Source organism: Bos indicus x Bos taurus, chromosome 12, assembly GCF_003369695.1.
Source record: "Bos indicus x Bos taurus breed Angus x Brahman F1 hybrid chromosome 12, Bos_hybrid_MaternalHap_v2.0, whole genome shotgun sequence".
In the NCBI taxonomy this organism is placed as follows: Eukaryota; Metazoa; Chordata; class Mammalia; order Artiodactyla; family Bovidae; genus Bos; species Bos indicus x Bos taurus.
Genome location: NC_040087.1, coordinates 8,172,330 through 8,187,512, shown reverse-complemented (window position 1 = coordinate 8,187,512; position 15,183 = coordinate 8,172,330).

The window sequence follows — 15,183 nt, the reverse complement described above, 5'->3', positions numbered from 1 at the left end:
CAACTTTTTGCAATCCCATGGACTGTAGCCCACCAGGCTCCTCTATCCATGGGATTTTCCAGGCAAAAATACTGGAGCAGGTTGCCATTTCCTTCCCCAGGGAATCTTCCTGAGCCAGGGATTGAACCCTCATCTCCTGTATCTCCTGCATTGGCATACAGGCTCTTTACCTGTTGAACCACCAGATAATTTGAGTAATATGTAATTTATTTAACATTAAATTAAAACTAATTTTGTAAATTAAAAACAAATTTATAAACTATAGACAGAAAAACAGTAAACATTTTATATTTCTAATACCTATGTTTATAGGACTATAACAATAGACATGACTTCAATATTTAGGCACAGCACTAATATAGATTAAGTGTATGTATGTGATGTGATGACTATAATGTATGACAGTAAAAACCTCATTCAACACATATTTGCTGAACATGTAATATGTACCAAGACATGAGTTTGCCTTCATTTAGGGTAAAATATGTACCTGACAAACTTAGATATTCCCAAATTGTTGTTACTTAGTTGCTAAGCCACGTCTGACTCTTTGGTGACTCCAAGGACTGTGACCCACCAGGCTCCTCTGTCCATGGGATTTCCTAGGCAACGATACTGAAGTAGCTTGCCATTTCTTTCTCCTGGGGACCTTCCAACCCAGGAATCATTGGCAGGCAGATTCTTTACCACTGAGCCACCTGGGAAGCCCACCCCCAAGTTAATGAAGGATAATAGATCCAATATAATGAACATCCTGTAGAGTAATCCATGCTAAAATAAAGGTAAAAGCAAAATATTATATGAATATAAAGAACAGAATAATAATACACAAATTCAGAAGATTCTTCCCCAAATTTATGAAGTTTATGTCAAAAAACTCTTTTAGCAATAGCTAAAAATTTGGGAATTTTTCAGCTAGTGAAAGATAACTGTTTACAGACATTGAATATTCCAGTCTCATATGCTCCAGAATGCTTGTGCAGTTTTAGTTCCATTCAGGAATAAAAATGGAAATTTCATACATGTTACTCAGAAATTTGAATTTAAAATTTAAGCTCAGAATAGGTTTTATGGATTTCCAATTTTTCTGCATTGAACACATTTGTTCTGAATATCTTATTATAAACACACTCCTTTATAGTTCAGTTAGCATAGGAAATTTGTTTTATAAAGCACACATATATACACACATATATATTTTTAATATCATATACATACATAATATATGCATATACATGCATTTTTACATAATATCCTTATATATTTTCTGCACCATGCGTGATTATGAAATATTCCTTAAGAGAATACAAGGGTCTAGAGGTGGTTTGAAATTACTCAACTTGAAAAATATGTTTAAAATAATAATGTATTTGCTGATCTAGGAACTGTGATGGATATAAACATAGGTTTACTTACTAGAACTATAAAATTATGATTGTGTATGTGTTATCTGTGGATGTGAACAGAAAGCAGTTAACACTAGAGAAAGTATGTAAACGATAACAGCAAAAAATCATAAGAGGTTACTGGATACTAGGCATTTTGTATAATTTATTTTGTCTGAGTTTCATAATAATGCTATTATTATCATTCACATTTTATAGAAGAGAATTTTGAAAAACAAACCAAGTAGTATGTCCAAAATAAAGTCCTGTGGCTAGTAAATGCCTGAATCTGAGCTCAAACACAGACAATGTGACTCCAAAGTCAGTGTGCTTAACTAAAAAGAGAGATAAAAAGAGGGAAAGACACACACACACACACAGAATATTAATATAGTCTCAGACTGAGTATATATAGAACTTTGTGGCTGATATTGTAACAAAAAATCAGGGGGAAATGGACAAGGTTTGTCAATTTGTCTTAAGGTTTCAAGGTGGATGAAAAATAGTGATGATATTAACAGAAATTGAATTATTAGAAAACAAAGTTTGGGGACAGAAGGTTTGATTGTGTATCATTTTGGCTTGGAAATTCATCTAAGTAAAATTAGAAATATAAAAGGAAAATTGAAGTCAGTGTACCAATTTGGAAGTTTTATCAGATACACATTTCTAGTTTTGTGTGCTAAGTCACTTCAGTTGTGTACGACTCTTTGTGAGCCCATGGACTGCAGTACTCCAGGCTCCTCTGTCCATGGGATTCTCCAGGCAAGAATACTGGAGTGGGTTAAGACAATATATAACATGAAAAGTGTTGCATACAGTTCCAGAAAGTTGACCAAAGCTATTATATTCCAAAGCAAAAGGATAATAGCTTTCTCCAATACAAAAGTACCATCTGCTATTATTCTGTGTGCTTTGATGACTCTTAGTTATTGCCTTCCGTGTTCCTTTCAGAATTCTCATGCCAGCATTACTCGGTTCATCATATATCTAAATAGACAACCAATAATCTACTTTGGTTTTAATTTGAATACCTGCTCTTTATACCTTAGACAGTATATATCACAACTTTTAGAAGCTTCATTCATCAAGATAAACACTTTTTCTCTTACATGCTCATATTGCCTATTAAGAGAGAGATTTAATACCTTGGATGTCATGCAATGATAAAGGGATAATAGTTCTTATTTTTACCTATCCACCACCATTAAATAGCCTCCCAGTAGGCTCTAGTGGTAAAGAATCTGCCTGCCAATGCAGGGGATGCAGGTTTCATCCCTGGGTTGGGAAGGTTCCCTGGAGAGGACATGGCAACCTACTCCAGTATTCTTGCCTAGAGAACCCCATGGACAGGGGAGCATGGTGGGCTTCAATTTATAGGGTTTCACAAAGTTTAACACAAAAGTGACTTAGCACACATGCATCACCAAATATTCTTAACAACAACCAGATCTTCTCATTCAATAAATTAATGGCATTTGGTGCCTCTAGAGTTGGAAAGATATTTGTTTTTCAGTCACTCAGTCATGTCTGACTCTTTGCGACCCCATGGACTGCAGTACACCAGGCTTTCCTGTCCTTCACTATCTTCCAGAGTTTGCTCAAACTCATGTCTTTTGAGTTGGTGATGACATATAACCATCTCATCCTCTGTCATCCACTTCTTCTCCTGCCCTCAATCTTTCCCAGAATCAGGGTTCTTTCCAATGAGTCAGCTCTTAGCATAAGGTGGCCAAAGTATTGGGGTTTCAGCTTCAGTATCAGTCCTTCCAATGAATATTCAGGATTGGTTTTCTTTAAAATTTAATGGTTTGATCTCCTTGCTGCCCAAAGCACTCTCAAGAGTTCTTCAGCACCACAGTTTCAAAGGCATCAGTTCTTCACCTCTCAACCTTTTGATTGTCCAGATCTCACATCATACATGACTACTGGAAAAATCATAACGTTAACTATACATACATTTGTAAGCAAAGTAATGTCTCTGCTTTTTAATATGCTGTCTACTTTTGTCATTGCTTTTCTTCCAAGGAGCAAGGATCTTTTAATTTCATGGCTGCATTCACCATCCACAGTGATTTTGGAGCCCAACAAAATAAAATCTGTTTCTGTTTCCATTGTTTCCCCATATATTTGCCACAGAGTGATGGGACCAGATGTCATGATCTTAGTTTTCTGAATGTTGAGTTTTAAGCCAGCTTTTTCACTCTCCTCTTTCACCTTCAACAAGAGGCTCTTTAATTCCTTTTTGCTTTCTGCCATAATAGTGGTGTCATCTGCATATCTGAGATTATTGATCTTTCTCCTGGTAATCTTGATTCCAGCTTGTGCTTCAATCAGTCTGGCATTTCACATGATGTAGTCTACATATAAGTCAAATAAGCAGGGTGAAAATATAGAACCTCGTTGTACTCCTTTCCCAATTTTGAACCAGTCCATTGTTTCATGTCTGGTTCTAAATGTTGCTCCTTGACCTGCATACAGGTTTCTCAGGATGCAGGTAAGGTGGTCTGGTATTCCCATCACTTTAAGCATTTTCCACAGTTTGTTGTGAAACACACTGTCAAAGGCTTTAGCATAGTCAATGGAGCAGAAGTAGATGGAAAGATACAGCTGATTATAAATCATACTTGGGTGTTTTGATAGAATTTTGTTTAATGTCCTTTATTAGTTTTGAAAGCACACACAATTTATGGAAGTATGGGTTTACTAAGGGAGAATTGAATTTTCTCTGAATACTCAAAGTAGGACACTAACAGTTTAAGAGAAGTCTAGATTCTTGTAAACTGTATATTTAATACAATAAAGCCAAGTTGATACACATTATGGCATAAATTTTAATCATATAGCAGCAGTCCCCAACCTTTTTGGCACCAGTAATTAGTTTTGTGGAAGACGATTTTTTCCATGAATGGCGTGGTGGGGGATGGTTGGGGATGACTCAAGTGCACTACGTTTATCTCCCGCGCTTCACTTCGTGCCGTATGGCCTGGTTCCTGTCTGTGGCTCAGAAGCTGGTGAGCACTGCCATACAGGATGAGGAAGAGAACTTTTTTTGAATGTTAAGAATTTAGCTAAGCTATCTCATGGCATTGCATCCATTTTGCAGTAACCTTCAGTTCAGTTCAGTCAGTTCAGTTGCTCAGTCGTGTCCGACTCTTTGCGACCCCATGAATCGCAGCACGCCAGGCCTCCCTGTCCATCACCAACTCCCGGAGTTCACTCAAACTCACGTCCACTGGGTCAGTGATGCCATCCAACTATTTCATCCTCTATCGTCCCCTTCTCCTCCTGCTCCCAATCCCTCCCAGCATCAGACTCTTTTCCAATGAGTCAACTCTTCCCATGAGGTGGCCAAAGTACTGGAGTTTCAGCTTTAGCATCATTCCTTCCAAAGAAATCCCAGGGCTGATCTCCTTCAGAATGGACTGGTTGGATCTCCTTGCAGTCCAAGAGACTCTCAAGAGTCTTCTCCAACACCACAGTTCAAAAGCATCAATTCTTCAGCGCTCAGCTTTCTTCACAGTCCAACTCTCACATCCATACATGACCACTGAGTAAAATGGCACTAATCCATACAGGTGAATGGCTGAGATAGCAGCCCACAGAGTCATAAGAAAATTTAAGTTTCTGCTATGACTTCCCCAATTGCCCTTGTGATCAACAGTCTCTCCTGCCTCCCAGCAATCACATGACTAACACATTTTTTAGATTAAAACCCCATGGAGCTTACCAAACCTCAATCTTTGGTTTAAATAGCCCAATCTGACCTTATTCTGGAAACCCAAAAACACTCCACTTATGAACCCTAATAAACTTTTTCTGCACTCTGCCTGGAATACCTCCTGTGGCCCCTCAAAATGTGCCAGTCACTTCCTTTGGGACCTATGAGTAATAGAATTCTCTATTTTAGTTTCTCTTGTGGTCTGTTGTTGAGCTAAAGACCCTCACCAGGCACCCTGGGTTCTAGTTGATGTACTAATTTGACAGATTGATAACACTGAATCTCAGGGGTAAGTCAGTAGAAGAAGAAAACTACAGATTAGAACTGATTGCCCTTGATGATTTGCTCATGTTAAAAGTCCAGAAGTCCAGTGAGAAGAAGGTAGAAATTCTCACCTTGGCTTGGAAGACTCTGACCACATTGTGTGTGATACTTGCTTCCACCACAAACACTAAGGATGCTATCAACCTCTGTAATCAGTGCACTGGCCAGGGAGCCAGGTCCAAGGTAAAAGAGCAACAAGGGAGTAGCAAGCAAAGGTTTTTGAACATCTTGAAAAAGGCTGTGAGTGCAAAGAGATGAATTTAAAGGGTTTTGTGTAGAGAAATTTTTAAACTTGATGATGTAAATAATGAGAATCAGTTGAAACCCACATGCCCAGTCATCTCTTGATCTGCTTTATTTTTTATGCAAACCATTCAAGCTGCTATAAAAATAAACTATGTTGAGGTAAGAATGGAGATTGAGAGGCAAATGAGAGACTAGTTACTAGTCCCCAGTAATGGTTCATTTTAGTGATGATGGTGGATTTGACCATGGCTGAAAAATAAAATATAAGTATTAAGAAACATGAACTATATGAGAGAAAAAAATGGAAAAGACAATGCAAGGGTTGTGGGCTATTAACAGAAGGATGATCAACAAGTCAAAGTTTTAAGTCAAAGCATGTGAGTGTGTGGTGTTGAAATGTGTTGAGATGAACTCATAAAGCTGCCAGAGTTTATGCTACTAAATATCTAACTCCGATAACTAAATTCCTTTACTTTTTTTATTTTTATGCCCATTCAGTTTCTTCCCATGTAGGTTGTCTATAGGGAAAACAAATTAGTATTTAGGCAAACATGAAAGCCTGACCTACCTTCTGTAATATCTCTCACTGTAAATTAATTAATTGCCTCTCTGGGTTATACACTTTGTGTTTTGTGAGTTTCAATCAGTGAAAGTCATCCTTTAAATTTCCAGTCAACAATGTGAACTGACAAGTCTTATATTTTAGTGCCCACAGGTAGCATCACACATTCAGCAAAGTAAAAGGTACCTTGCAGAACCAACTACTTGGAGTAACCACTGTTTTATTTCCATTCAAATTTCTGTGTGTATCTGCCTGTGCTACACTATGCAAAAAATATGAAATGCATATTCTGGTCAAGAACAACCTCTAACATCCTTCTGTGGAAACTAATGCAGGGTGCACTCAACTGCCACAACAAATAAAGCATTTGAAAACTAATATCACAGTCAATTTGAATCCTCCTAACTACCATAAATTCCTGAGGCCTTATTTCAGTATTTATTTCAGCAGAATATTGATTGTCTTACATCCCAATCATAGTGGCTTCCTTTCTCTCTCACTGTCCTCCACTGTGCTGTGTTGCTGGAACAATTCTGGAATAAGCCACTTTGCCAGTAAGTTGTCTTCTTAATCCCTGAAGGCACTGAAGTTCTTCTGGAGATGATTGTTAGTTCAAACATATAAAAATGTTGGCTTTTCAAAAGATTCCCATTATTTATTAGTTTGAAAAATCTACTAAAGCCCCACTGCTCCAGTAAAGCAGAAAACGTTTGTCAACCATCCATGGCAATCCCTTATCTGCAGTTTCCTGTCTAGAGTTTAAAAAAAAAAAAAAACTAGGTTCAAACTTAATCCAGTGAAACAACTCTTTAAGCAACCTTACTGAGCCTACCTCAATTTTCAAGAGTAAACTCAATGTAAAGAGAGGAAAAAGCATTTTCACTTTGAGGTATGCTATCCTCAAGGAAATATATTAGAGACTGAGAAGGGTATTATAATTTATTTAAAATTGTTTTGTGTATATATATACACATTTTTTTGCCTTGGTTTTAACACACTGTGTCTACACTCAAGTTATAATTTGAGGTATTCTAATTAGCATCACCTATCTCAGAAATGGTTTTGTTAATATTTGATAGACTAATCGGGAATTTATGGCCCCAGGCTGCATAAAATAGCTATAGAATGCTACAAATGTTCATCACCAGCAATCCTAGTAGGTGTTAACATACAGAGATTGACTAGCGATACCGTAACATGTGTAGAGGTGTATGAATGTTATGTAAGAATATGACACTCCCTGCAGTTTTACATACTGCAATGGCCCCTGAGGCCAAGAACTCCATCCAATCCAGTATCCCACCACTAAGAAGAAGGAGATATACATTTATTCAACTAGAAATGTAGTAAATAATGCAACAGAAATGACAAGGTTTTTCTTTGATTGCTGATAAAGTTTACTTATGTGGTAAAAATTGGTCTTAAACTTTCTTTTATTGTATCAAATAACCAAGTCACATGGGTAGCTCAGCTGATAAAGAATCTGCCTGCCATTCAGGAGACCTCGGTTAGATCCCTGGGTCAGGATCCCTGACCCACTCCAGTATTCTAGGGCTTCCCTGGTGGCTCAGATGGTAAAGAATCTGCCCACAGTGCAGAGACCTGGGTTTGATCCCTGGGTTGGGAAGCTCCCCTGGAGGAGGGCATGACAACCCACTCCAGTATTCTTGCCTGGATAATCCCCATGAACAGAGGAGCCTGTTGGGCTATAGTTCACAAGGTCGCACAGAGTTGGACATGACTGAGCGACTAAGCAAAGGCACAGCACATGGCTATGAAAGTGGGGGACAAAAAATATTTGCTTCCTCTAAAACTTAAGGCTACAAAGGCTGAGTAAGGGCATGATAAGGAAAAGAAGTTAAAATAACATTTGTTTGGTAAAAACTATTATGACCAACCTAGATAGCATGTTGAAAAGCAGAGACATTACTTTGCCGACAAAGGTCCATCTAGTCAAGGCTATGGTTTTTCCAGTGGTCATGTATGGATGGTCCTGGATGTTCATTGGAAGGACTGATGCTGAAGCTGAAACTCCAGTACTTTGGCTACCTCATGCGAAGAGTTGACTCATTGGAAAAAGACCCTGATGCTGGGAGGGATTGGGGGCAGGAGGAGAAGGGGACGACAGAGGATGAGATGGCTGGATGGCATCACCAACTCGATGGACGTGAGTTTGAGTGAACTCTGGGAGTTGGTGATGGAAAGGGAGGTCTGGCGTGCTGTGATTCATGGGGTCTCAAGGAGTCGGACATGACTGAGCGACTGAACTGAACTGAAAGCTTCAGCTCTGCGCTCTCAGTTACTCAGTCATGTCTGACCCTTTGCCATCCTTTGGATTATAGCCCACCAGGCATCTCTGTCCATGGAAATTTTCAGGCAAGAATACTGGAGTGGGTTGCCATTTCCTCCTCCAGGAGATCTTCCCGACCCAGAGATAGAACTTGCATTTACATTATCTCTTTCATTGCAGGTGGACTTTTTACCCACTGAGTCATTGGAGAAGCTCAAAAACTAAGCTTCAGCCTTTGTATTAAATAAGTGCTTCTTACAAGTTATGATTCATATGAATCACCTGGAGAGAGAGAGAGAGAAGTTGCTCAGTTGTGTCCGACTCTTTGCGACCCCATGGACTGTAGCCCTACCAGGCTCCTCCATCCATGGGATTTTGCCGGCAAGAGTACTGGAGAGGATTGCCATTTCCTATTCCAGGGGATCTTCCCGACCCAGGAATTGAACCCGGGTCTCCCTCATTGCAGGCAGATGCTGTACTGTCTGAGCCACCAGGGAAGTCTAAATCACCTGGGGATCCTGTTAAAATGCAGAATTTAATTCAGATCTGGAGTCTGACCTGATAAGCTCTTAACTGGAGGACTGCTATTACTCATAGTCCAACAATAAGAAGTAGGGATGTAAAATAAATATCTATATATTGTTTCAAATTGTAATACTGTAAGAAAATTTTAATTAAGTGTAGGAAAATGATTAAGAAAGAAAAAAGTTTTCATTTATAAAAAAGTTCAGTAAATCTAAAGGAATGGGGACATTTAGAGATGTCCTATTTAGTTCTGTGGTAGATGTGCCTTTGAATATTCTAATGATCATTTTGAATTGATTCCTAAATTATTTTCATGTTGATTCAATTCTGATGCCTCCAGATAAAAAACTAAATTTTCCATTTTTCTAAGTTGACACTAGCTCTTACATACAAAGTCACCAGTTATTCTGAAATTTTGAAATTGTATTTATGACTTCTGCAACAGGAGATTGATTTTCTTTTTATATAAATGTGAGAAAGAGATTTATGATAAAGACTTTAGTGCACACTTCCTTGCCTTGAAGCAGCAAAATTCTATAATTTATAAAATAAAATTATTAATTTTACAAGAGTAAGGATAAATTTCTCCTAACAGCCGCCCCTTCTGACCTTGAACGTGGAGTAGCTCTTCTCGGCTCTCCTGCGCCCATTGTCACCCTGCTTAGTGAGAAATGCTGGGCTGGAAGAAGCACAAGCTGAAATCAAGATTGCTGGGAGAAATATCAATAATCTCAGATATGCAGATGACACCACCCTTATGGGAGAAAGTGAAGAGGAAATAAAAAGTCTCTTGATGAAAGTGAAAGAGGAGAGTGAAAACATTGGCTTAGAGCTCAACATTCAGAAAACTAAGATCATGGCATCCGGTCCCATCACTTCATGGCAAGTAGATGGGGAAACAGTGTCAGACTTTGTTTGTTTTGGGAGGGGCTCCAAAATCACTGCAGATGGTGATTGCAGCCATGAAATTAAAAGACGCTTACTCCTTGGAAGGAAACTTATGACCAACCTAGATAGCATATTAAAAAGCAGAGCCATTACTTTGCCAACAAAGGTCCATCTAGTCAAGGCTATGGTTTTTCCTGTGGTCATGTATGGATGTGAGAGTTGGACTGTGAAGAAAGCTGAGTGCTGAAGAATTGATGCTTTTGAACTGTGGTATTGGAGAAGACTCTTGAGAGTCCTTTGGAATGCAAGGAGATTCAACCAGTCCATTCTAAAGGAGATCAGTCCTGAGTGTTCATTTGAAGGACTGATGTTAAAGCTGAAACTTCAGTACTTTGGCCACCTCATGCGAAGAGTTGACTCACTGGAAAAGACCCTGATGCTGGGAGGGATTGGGGACAGGAGGAGAAGGGACGACAGAGGATGAGATGGCTGGATGGCATCACCGACTCAATGGACGTGAGTTTGAGTGAACTCCGGGAGTTGGTGATGGACAGGGAGGCCTGGTGTGCTGCAATTCATGGGGTTGCAAAGAGTGAGACATGACTGAGTGACTGAACTGAACTGAAGGATAAATATATCATTTCTTAATACTAAACAGATACAGTAAATATTTTCTGGCATCACACACTACACTAGAAATTGTTGATAACTTTAACATTTAAACAGGTCTTCAAGTAGTGCTGGGGATAGGATGGTAGAGCACTCAGGAAAATAAACAACAAATATAAGAAGAGATATTAGATGTGTTTAGATATATAAAAATATTTTGATCAAATAAAAATGAAACAGTAGCCAGCTCAATACTAAATATATGCATAAATTGAGTGATTTTCTATAGACAGAGTTAAAGGAAAAAAATTTATCTTTCAACATTAAAAAAAAGTGATCTTGAGTTATGTCTTTGAGTTCAAAGAATGAGTGGAATTTTCTTCTAGTAGATGAAGGACTATAGTACACTGGGAGAAAAGAAATATCTGACTAAAGGGAAAGGACAAGGAGTGAAGAAAAGGTTCAGAAAAGCTCAAGAAGCTTTTGTTAATGTTTTTGGCCTATGGTTAGGCATGTTAATGGTCATCTGAGTTAAATTCACCCTTTCCAATCCATCTTAGTTCACTGATTCCTAGAATGTCAATGTTCACTCTTTCCATCTCCTGTTTGACCACTCTCAATTTGCCTTGATTCATGGACCTAATATTCCAGGTCCTTATGCAATATTGCTCTTTACAGCATCGAACCTTGCTTCTATCACCAGTCCCATCCACAACTGGGTGTTATTTTTGCTTTGGCTCCATCCCTTCATTCTTTCTGGAGTTATTTCTCCACTGATCTCCAGTAGCATATTGGGCACCTACCAATCCAGGGAGTTCATCTTTCAGTGTCCTATCTTTTTGCCTTTTCATACTGTTCATGGGTTCTCAAGGCAGGAATACTGAAGTGATTTGCCATTTCCTTCTCCAGTGGACCACATTTTTTCAGATCTCTCCACCATGATCCATCCGTCTTGGGGGCCCCATATGGCTTGGCTTAGTTTCATTGAGTTAGACAAGCCTGTGGTTCGTGTTCAGATTCGCTAGTTGTCTGTGATTCTGTTTTCAGCCTGTCTGCCCCCTGATGCCCTCTCTCAGCACCTACCCTCTTACTTGGGTTTCTGTTACCTTGGATGTGGGGTTTCTTTCACAGCTGCTCCAGCAAAGTGCAGCCACTGCTCCTTACCTCAAACATGGGGTAGCTCCTCTCGGCCGCCACCCCTGACCTTGGACATGGGGTTGCTTTCTTTCCACAAATATCTGTGAAAAGAAGAGAAGCAAAAAGCAAAGGAGAAAAGAAAAGATATACCCAGTTGAATGCAGAGTCCCATAGAATAGGAAGGAGAGATAAGAAAGCCTTCCTCAGCGGTCAATGCAAAGAAATAGAGGAAACCAATAGAATGGGAAAGACTAGAGATCTCCTCAAGAAAATTAGAGATACCGAAGGAATATTTCATGGAAAGATGGGCTCAATAAAGAACAGAAATGGTATGGACCTAACAGAAGTAGAAGATAGTAAGAAGAGGTGGCAAGAATACATAGAAGAACTGTACAAAAAATATCTTTAAAAAAGATAATCACTATGGTGTGATTACTCACCTAGAGCCAGACATCCTGGAAAATGATGTCAAGTGGACCTTAGGAAGCATCACCATAAACAAAGCTAGTGGAGGTTATGGAATTTCAGTTGAGCTATTTCAAATCCTGAAAGATGATGCTGTGAAAGTGCTGCACTGAATATGCCAGCAAATTTGGAAAGCTCAGCAGTGGCCACAGGACTGGAAAATGTCAGTTTTCATTCCAGTCCCAAAGAAAGGCAATGCCAAAGAATGCTCAAACTACTGCACAATTGGACTCATCTCACATGCTAGTAAAGTAATGCTCCAAATTCTCCAAGCCAGGCTTCAGCAGTATGTGAACCGTGAACTTCCATATGTTCAAGTTGGTTTTAGAAGAGGCAGAGGAACCAGAAACCAAATTGCCAACACTTGCTGGATCATTGGAAAAGCAAGAGAGTTCCAGAGAAACATCTATTTCTGCTTTATTGACTATGCCAAAGCCTTTGACTGTGTGGATCACAATAAACTGTGGCAAATTCTGAAAGAGATGGGAATAGCAGACCACCTGACCTGCCTCTTGAGAAACCTGTATGCAGGTCAGGAAGGAACAGTTAGAACTGGACATGGGACAACAGACTGGTTTCAAATAGCAAAAGGACTACACCAAGGCTGTATACTGCCACCCTGCTTATTTAACTTATATTCAGGGTGCATCATGAGAAACCCTGGGCTGGAGAAAGCACAAGCTGGAATCAAGATTGCCAGGAGAAATATCAATAACCTCAGATATGTAGATGACACCACCCTTATGGCAGAAAGTGAAGAAGAACTAAAGAGCCTCTTGATGAAAGTGAAAGAGGAGAGTGAAAAAGTTGGCTTGAAACTCAGCATTCAGAAAACTAAGATCATGGCATCTGGTCCCATCACTTCATGGCAAATAGATGGGGAAGCAGTGGAAACAGTGGCTGACTTTATTTTTCTGGGCTCCAAAATCACTGCAGATGGTGATTGCAGCCATGAAATTAAAAGACACTTACTCCTTGGAAAGAAACTTATGACCAACCTAGATAGCATATTCAAAAGTAGAGACATTACTTTGTCAACAAAGGTCTGTCTAGTCAAGGCAATGGTTTTTCCAGTGGTCATATATGGATGTGAGAGTTGGGCTATAAAGAAAGCTGTGTGCTGAAGAATTGATGCTATTGAACTGTGGTGTTGGAAAATACTCTTGAGAGTCCCTTGGCCTGCAAGGAGATCCAACCAGTCCATCCTAAAGAGATCAGTCCTGGGTGTTCATTGGAAGGACTGATGTTGAATCTGAAACTGCAATACTTTTCCCACCTGATGTAAAGAGCTGACTCATTTATAAAGACCCTGATGTTGGGAAAGATTGAGGGCAGGAGCAGAAGGGGATGACAGAGGATGAGATGATTGGATGGCATCACCGACTAAATGGACATGGGTTTGGGTGGACTCTGGGAGTTGGTGATGGACAGGGAGGCTTGGCATGCTTTGTTTCATAGGGTCACAAAGAGTCGGACAAGACTGAGCGACTGAACTGAACTGAACTAGGCATCTTAATAAGGCGGTGGGAGAGATAACTTTTAGAGACTCTCCAGATGCTACTGTGAAGGCTAGTGAATATAAAGTATAATAAATAAGAGAGAAATACCTTAATTATTTTTAATACATCAATGATATCTCTATTAGAATACATTAGATGGTTCTTATTAGCAAAAATTGCTTCCTTCCTTAATAAGCAACTGACAGACATAAAATAAATATCATTTTTATTTTCATGTTCCCATAGCTAAAGGCACTGTCTTAACTACTGAGAGCATATTATCTTTGGTTTCTAATGCAATTATTCATGTAAACTTAGTTATTATAGATACATTTATTAAAATTAACACAGAACTGGAATATGATTAAGCAACACATATCATTTGGATTTTATAAATGCTTTTATAAAAGTACTGAATAATAATAATGAAGATTAAACATCAACATGCATATTTAAGAGGAATAAATGTCTTAAAAGGAAACACTTTTGTTTTAAATATTGGGAATTCTAAATAGTGAATGCCATTACTATTATTACTAATTTGGTAGAAAACCCTTTGCATGCATGCTAAGTTACTTCAGTCATGTCCAACTCTGTGTGACTCTAGAGACCTTAGACTGACAGGCTCCTCTGTCCATGGGATTCTCCAGGCAAAAATGCTGGAATGGGTTGCTGTGCTCTCCTCCAGGGGGTCTTCCCTCCTTAAGGATCAAACCCATGTCTTTTATGTTTCTAGCATCGGCAGGCAGGTTCTTTACCATTAGCACCACCTGGAAAGCCGAAGATAACCCTGTATACACATATAATTTGTTGTTTAATTTTTGTATATTTTTATCAAAATATTTTGCTTATACTGATTTGTTTCAAAAAGTTAGCTTTCATTACCTCATTATAAAATGAGTTCAAGGTGGGGAGAATGAGTAAATAAAAATAACAGTGGTGAAAATAAAAGCCATATATAAGACTTAAATTATTAAACATAATGATTTCGTGTATACTAAATTTGGATTTACAGAATAGTCCTTTGAAGGGAAAATCAAAAAAGCTAAGTTTATTAGTTTAATTCAAAATTACATGAGATTAAAAGCAACAATTACAGCAACAAAAAATAGTTTCTCAGGAGAAATGTATTATTTTTGGTAACAAAATATGATTATATTTTTCTCAGAGTTTTCTGTAAATAAGTACTGAATATCTCACTTATATCAGCCTGTAAATTAAACCATTTGCATTTTATAAAATAAATTATGTTAGTGGTCAATAATTATCTAAATATTCAGTTTGCTGAACTGGCAAGAAAGTGGAATGAATTATATATCTTTTGTGCCACTTCCTTAAAAATTATTACTCTCAGCTGAGATTTTGATAAATAATAACTAGTCATAAGATTGATTCTATTTTAAAAATTGAAACTCTTAGCTGATTCCTTTTTATTCTTTAATTTTAACGTTTTTGATTTTTATTGAAGAATAGTTGGTTTACTGTATTAGTTTTAGGAGTATAATATAGTGATTCAAGATTTTTATGGATTA